Here is a 7,639-nt window from a genome sequence, read left to right on the forward strand (position 1 = left end):
ACAAGCACAAATAAACAACCTGAGTTCACACCTTAAAGACCTAGAAGAAGAAGACCAAAGGAACCTCAAAGCAACCAGAAAGACAGAAGTAACTAAAGTTAGAGCAGAAATAAATAACATTGAAAATAAGAAAAGCATACAAAAGATCAAGGAAAATAAATGTTGGTTCTTTGAAAGAGTGAACAAAATCGACAAACCTTTATCCAGACTCACAAAACAAAAAAAAAAAAAGGGAGGAGACCCACATAAATAAAGTTTGTAAATGAAAGAGGAGATATCACAACAGATACCAAAGAAATTCAACATATGTGAGGCTTCTATGAACAATTATATGCCACCAAGCTAGAGAACCTAGAAGAAATGCGCAAGTTCCTAGATACCTACAGACTTCCAAAATTAAATAAAGAAGAACTAGATAATATGAACAGGCCCATCACAGCTAATGAAATTGAAAAAGTTACCAAAAACCTTCCCAAGAATAAAAGTCATGGACCAGATGGTTTTACAAATGAATTATACAAAACCTTCAAGGAAGAGTTAATACCTCTACTTTTAAAAGTCTTCCAGAAGATTGAAGACACAGGAATGCTCCCTTCTATCTTCTATGAAGCCAACATCACTCTGATACCAAGTGGACAGGGACACAACCAAAAATGAAAACTACATACCAATATCTCTGATGAACATAGATGCTACAAAATGCTACAAAAAATGGGAATAGATAGAAAATCCCTCAAGATAGTGGAGTCTATCTATAGCAAACCTACAGCCAACATCATACTCAATAGTGAAAAGCTGGGAAGCATTTCCCCTCAGATCAGGTACTAGATAGGGCTGCCCACTATCACCATTACTATTCAACATAATGTTGGAAGTTCTTGCCATAGTAATCAGCCAGGAACAAGGAATTAAAGGAATATTGATTGGAAGAGAAGAAGTCAAACTCTCCCTATTTTCAGATGACATGATAGTATACGTAGAAAACCCTAAGGAATCCAGCAAGTAGCTTTTTGGAATCATCAGGCTCCAAAAATCAGTAAGGTTTCAGGCTCTAAAATTAACATTCACAAGACTGTGGCATTCCTTTATGCAAACACTAAGTTGGAAGATGAAATCCAAAAATCAATTCCTTTTACTATAGCAACAAAAACAATAAAATATCTGGGAATAAACCTAACCAAAGAAGTGAAAGACTTGGATACTGAAAATTATGAGTGACTACTCAAGGAAATTAAAAAAGACACAAATAAAAAAAAAAGTGGAAAGATTCCATGTTCATGGATTGGAGAATTAATATCATCAAAATGAATATAGTACCCAGAGTCATAGACAAATTTAAGGCTGTCCCCATCAAGATCCCAACCACATTTTTATAAGACTAGAACAAATGCTGCAAATGTTTATCTGGAACCAGAAATGACCTAGAATTGCCAAAATAATCTTGAGAAGAAAGAACAGAACTGGAGGCATCACAATCCCAGATCTCAAATTGTATTATAGCGCCATTGTAATAAAAACTACTTGATACTGGAACACAAATAGACACACTGATCAGTGGAATAGAATTGAGAGCCCAGAAGTAACCCCCCACACCTATAGACATCTAATAATCTTTGACAAAGGTGCCCAGACTATTAAATGTGGAAAGGTGTGTCTCTTCAACAAATGGTGTTGGAAAAAAATGGGTTGAAAGACACAGAAGAATGAAACTGAACCACTATATTTTACCAAACACAAAAGTAAATTCCAAGTGGATCTAGGGCCTGGATGATAGACTAGAAGCTATCAGATAAGAACTCTTTTCACATAAATTTTAAAGACATCTTCAAAGAAAAGTTGAAATGAAAATGTGCTTGTAAGTCACCTAGCAGAGAGACCACAAGAATTATGAGACAAGGCCTGTTCTATAAATAAGTGTGCAATTTCTTGGAGGAGTCTCCAATTGAATGGATACTACATAACTGTTGCAGTTGAGAGATTAAGGACTGGAATGATGACTGTCATTCTGCATTCAATATATTATCCACAAATTTTCATACTTCTGAAATTCTATCACTTCTAATTCAACACTAGTTAGAATAGAATGAAAGGGGGACATATAATCCATGCTTTTGAGTTAAGAAATTAAAAATTGGATTGTGGTGCATTTGGTTAGGTACACATAGTACTAAGTGCAAGTACCTGCCCAAGGATCTGGGTTCAAGCCCCTGCACCTCACCTGTAAATAGGAGCTTACCAAGTGGGGAAGCAGATCTGCTGATGTCTCTGTTTCTCTCCTCCTCTCTGTCATCCCTTCCTCTCTCAATTTCTCTCTGTCCTGTCCAATAAAATAAAAAAATAAATGGCTACTAGGAACAGTGGATTCATAGTGCCAATGCCAAGCCCCCAGTGATAACCCTGAATGGAGGGAAAAATCAAAAGAAAGTATATAAAAGTAAAGCTTTAAAATAATAAGTGATATAACTCATTTGTATTTATTTATTTTCCCTTTTGTTGCCCTTGTTGCTTTTTATTGTTGTTGTAGTTATTGTTGTTGTTATTGATGTAGTCGTGGTTAGATAGGACAAAGAGAAATCGGGAGAGGAGGGGAAAACAGAAAGGAGAAGAGAACAATAGACACGTGAAGACCTGCTTTACCACATGTGAAGCGACTCCCTTGCAGGTGTGGAAATGGGGCTTGAACCGGGATCCTTATGCTGGTCCTTGCACTTCTTGCCATGTGCACTTAACTGCTGTGCTACCGCTTGACTCCTGTAATTTAACTTTTTAAATATTTATTTGTTATTTATTTTCCATTTTGTTGCCCTTGCTGTTTTTTTATTGTTGTAGTTATTATTGCTGTTGTTGTCATTGTTGTTGGATAGTACAGAGAGAAATGGAAAGAGGAGGGGAAGACAGAGGCGGGAGAGAAAGATACACACTTACAGACCTACTTCACTGCTTGTGAAACAACTCCCCTGCAGGTGGGGAGCCGGGGGCTCCAACCGGGATCCTTACACTGGTCCTTGCACTTTCGCCATGTGCACTTAACCCACTGTGCTACGACCTAACTCCGGTAATCTAACTTTCTAACAGCAACCAAAGCTAAGGAAATCAAGGCTTAAGCCTCATACAATTTTTTAGAATGTTAGGATCATTTGTCTAAGAGATTTTCAAAAGCGAAGAGAATATTGGATTATGGATTTTAGATTTATCATTAGCTCTATATACAGACCCACTATGTTGTCTGGAAAAAAATGAGAAAGCAGATTTGCATTTCAGGGATGGTTATAAAAAAATACATGTTTATACATATATTTTACTTTCTGAGTGCATTTTGTGTGCTGGGCTTCTACTGTGCTGCAAGAAATTCAAAAGAAAACATTAGGTGTGATCTTATCTCTTGAGGCAATCTTCATTGATATTGGGGAGACAAGATGAAAGAACCTGTGGAAGAAAGGGCAAATCAAACCATATACAGGATCAAGGGCCAAGTTACGTGGTACAAGTAACAAAGGATGCTGAAGAAGAATCAGGAGTAGTCCAATAAATGTCCGTAACTGTCAGCCTGGGACCCGGATTTAGAGCACAAGGACGCAGACAGAGAAAAGCTTTAGAAAGAGATCACCGCCAGGGTTTCCTTCCTGCCTTCTTTTCTTTTCTTTTCTTTCTTTCCTTTTCCTTTCTTTCCTTTTTTTCTTTTCTCTTCTTTTCCATCTTTCCTTTCTCTTTCTCTCTTTTTAAATTATCATTCCTTTTTTTAATTATCTTTATGTATGCATCGGATAGAGATAGTCAGAAGTTGAGGGGGAAAAGGAGAGATAGACAGGGAGACAGATAAACATATGCAGCCCTGCTTCACCACTCATAAAGTTTTCTTCCTTCAGGTGGGGACTAGGGGCTCCAACCTGAGTCCTAGTAATATTGTAATTTGTGTATACTCAACCAGGTGCATCACCCCCGGCCCATTTTTTTTCTTTTTAATCTTTTTATGTATTGGATAGAGACAGAGAGAAATTGAGAGGGTAGGGAAAGAGAGAGAGAGAGAGAGAGAGTAATGGAGGAAAAGAGGCAGAGAGACATCCACAGCTCTGCTTGACCACTTGTGAAGCTTTCCTCCTGCAGGTGGGAACCAGGGGTTTGAACCCAGCTCCTTGTTCAGTGTAATGTGTGCCCTTAACCAGGTGCAACATCACCCGACCCCCATAGCACAGGGGCTACAAAGTGAATGTGCCAAGCCGGGTCATAGATTTTTTTTTCTCTTTGAGTTTGAATGATTAATACTAATGATAGTAATAATGGGACCAGGTGGTAGTGCACATGGTTGAGTACACATATTACTATCCCTAAGGGCCTGGGTTCAATTCCCCAGTCCCAACTTGCAGGGGGAAAACTTCACAAATGGTGAAGCACTGTTGCAGGTATCTCTCTGCCTCTCTCCCTCTTTGTCTCCCCCTTCCTCTTAATTTGTGGCTATCTCTATCCAATAAAAAAATTTAAGATTTTAAATGCTAAGCTACATATACTATCCTAATTTCCAATCTTTCCTTAAAATTATTTAAAAAAAAAACCCTCAACATTATCATTATATATTATCACTGAGCAAAGTTAAAAAGCAGCTGCCACTCAATCTTCTATAGACTCCACCATTCCCATGTTCTCCCGACATGAGTCTGGAAAGGTTGGCTACATTTCATTATGTTGTGCTGACCCGAATTTGCTTTTTTGCATTTTGCCTTCTCAATCCCTTCAAAAATTTAAATTTAGTGAAACTATTTTGTCGTTGCCTTTTACCTCCTTTTAATTTTTTATTATCTTTCTTTATTGGATAGAAACATACAGAAATTGATAGGGGGAGGTAGAGAGGGAGAGAAACAGAAAGACACCTACAGCACTGATTCACCACTCAAGAAGCCCCCACACCGCCCCCTCCCGCAGGTGGGGACCAAGGGTGTGCTCAATCAGGTGTGCCGCCACTCAGCCCCTTCTTTTACCTCCTTACTTACTTCCCTAAGAATAATCTCCAATTTCATCTACTTTATCCCATAGGATGCAATATTATCTTTTTGTATCATTCAGTAATAATACTCCGCTAAGTATATGTCCCATAATTTTTTTTTAATCCAGTCATTTGTCTAAGAGCATTTTGGTTGTTTCCAATTTTTGCTATTGTGAATAAAGTCACTATGAGTGGGGATGGGGGGTACATGTATCTCTTCAAATCAGTGTGTTTATATCTTTTGAGTGAGTGTCTAGGAGTGGAATTACTGGATCATAAGCTATTTCCATTTGTATTTGTTTAAGGATTCTCTATACTTCTCTCTGTCACGGCTGCTCCAATTTTTACTTCCATCAGCAATGCAGTAGAATTCCTTTCTTCACATCCTCTCCAACACTTATCTTCTCTCCTTTGATCGATGGAGCCCATTCTTACAGGTGTGAAGTGGAATCTCAGTGCGATTTTAATTTGCATTTCTCTGGTGCTGAGTGAATTGGAGCATTTCTGTATATGTCTGTGGGCCATGTGTATCTCTTCTTCAGAAAACTATCTATTCTTATCTTCTATCCACTTTTTGTTCGGTTGTTCTTTTTTCTTCTTGCTGAGCTGAATGTGTTCTTTATAGATGTTAGATATTAAACACTTGTCTGTAGAGTAATGTGCAAATATATTTTTCCATTTGCTGGGTTTCCCATTTTTCCTTGTGAAAAAACATTTTTTTATGTGCAAAAGCTTTTCAATTTCATATAGTCTCATTTATTCATTTTTGTTGTTTCCTTTGCCCATGGGGTAGAGTTTCCAAATAAGTCTTTAATGTTAATGTCCTGAAATATTTCACTGATGTATCTATCCTTCTATGTATTTTATAGTTTTAGGTCTAATATCCATATCTCTGATCCATTTTTAAGTTAAGATTGGTACATGGTGTTAGGTAGTGGTCTAGTTTCAGTTTTCTATATGTGATTGTCCAATGTACCCAACACCATTTGTTAAAGAACCCCACACACATACACTAAGCAGTTTTGGTCCTTTGATTGTATATAATGTGACTACATATCTGTGGACTTACCTCTGGGCTCTCTATCCTGTCCATTAGTCCAAGCATCCATTTTTTTTATCCTATTACCATGCTGTTTTAACGACTATTACTTTGTAATATAAACTGAAGTACTACAGTTTCATTTCTGTCTTTTTGAGTAGTCATGTTCTAAAATTTGATTTTGCAATTTCTCTGCAGTTTGTACATTTATTATGCTGGCTATTGCTGAGTCAATAGGTGGTGCTATTATTATAATTACTAGATTTCACTTTGTTTCTTTATTAGGTGGGGGGGGCTGGGGTTGTGGTTCTTATTATCTCCTTGAACAGTTTTATATTCTATGCAGTTTTTATATATGGCTTCTCTTTATAATTTTAGTCTGGGTTAAAGTCATGGGGCAGGGGGTGGGGCGGCATTGCTATGAGGTAACAGTTGTTTTAGAAGAAGCAAGGTTCAGGTCACCATTTGGCCATCAGCTGCTGTCTGTTACCTTTTAGCTTTCAGCTGCCACAAGTTACCTTTCTGTATGTCTGCCTTAGTTTGGGGTGGTGGTGGCAGACCAGATTGGTCAGTCAGATCAGCAGACTCTCACTTCCTGAGGCCATGGGCATTGGCTCAGAGGTCACCCACACCCACAGTCAACACCATGCACAGCCTTGACTGCTGTCGCTCAGAGGCAGAATGGTGCCCGTTGTTACCAGGGCTCCCATCCTGTATGTGCTTGGTTTCAATCCTGTACCCTCTGTGACCCCAGCCACACATACCAGCACCCATCTGAGGCCTCAGTGTCTATGTAAGTCCCCAGCTGCAGTTTAGTGAGGTTTGTGCAATTGATGGTTGTCAATGTTTGTCATTTTGGGAGGAGTTTTTGCTGTTCACTGTCCATAGTCATGCTTCCTGGAGGTCCTCAACTTTTACCTTTTCAGCAGCAGAAAAACTGCCCTGGACTAAAGATATTCTCTCTCTCTCTCTCTCTCTCTCTCTCTCTCTTTGGAAATATAGAATATTTTACTTCTGACAGCAATTCAAATCATCATGATTGTAAGAAAAGATCTGTTCTGATGGTTTTAAGCAAAAGAAAAGTCCAACCTCCATAAAAGGAAATAAACAGTAAAACTGCAGGCCAAGTACCTTGAGTAAAAAAAGCCAATTAATGTTTGATATGTCCCACTTTTGAAGGTCAACAGGAAATAGGCAGACTTAAGAGGCCCACCTCATACCACACTGCAGATCTTGACCAGAGGCCAAATCAAACATTGTGACTGTTAATTTATATACATCTATATACAATAATCCACTGCTCCTGGAGCCTATTTTTCCCATTCTGTTGCCCTTGTTGTGGATGTTATTATTGTTGTTATAGCTGTTATTGTTGGATAAGACAGAGAGAAATCGAGAAAGGAGGGGAAGAGAGAGAGGAGAAGAGAAAGATAGACACCTGCAGACCTGCTTCTCCACTTGTGAAGTGACCCCCCCTGCAGGTGGGGAGCTGGGGCCTGGAACCAGGATCCTTACACTTGTCTTTGTGCTTTGCACTGTGTGTGCTTCACCCATTGCGCTACCACCTGGCCCCCAATTTATATACATTTTTAAAGAATATTTATAACTTTAGAAGCTTGTGA

The sequence above is a fragment of the Erinaceus europaeus genome, chromosome 11 (assembly GCF_950295315.1).
Source record: "Erinaceus europaeus chromosome 11, mEriEur2.1, whole genome shotgun sequence".
NCBI classification, from domain to species: domain Eukaryota; kingdom Metazoa; phylum Chordata; class Mammalia; order Eulipotyphla; family Erinaceidae; genus Erinaceus; species Erinaceus europaeus.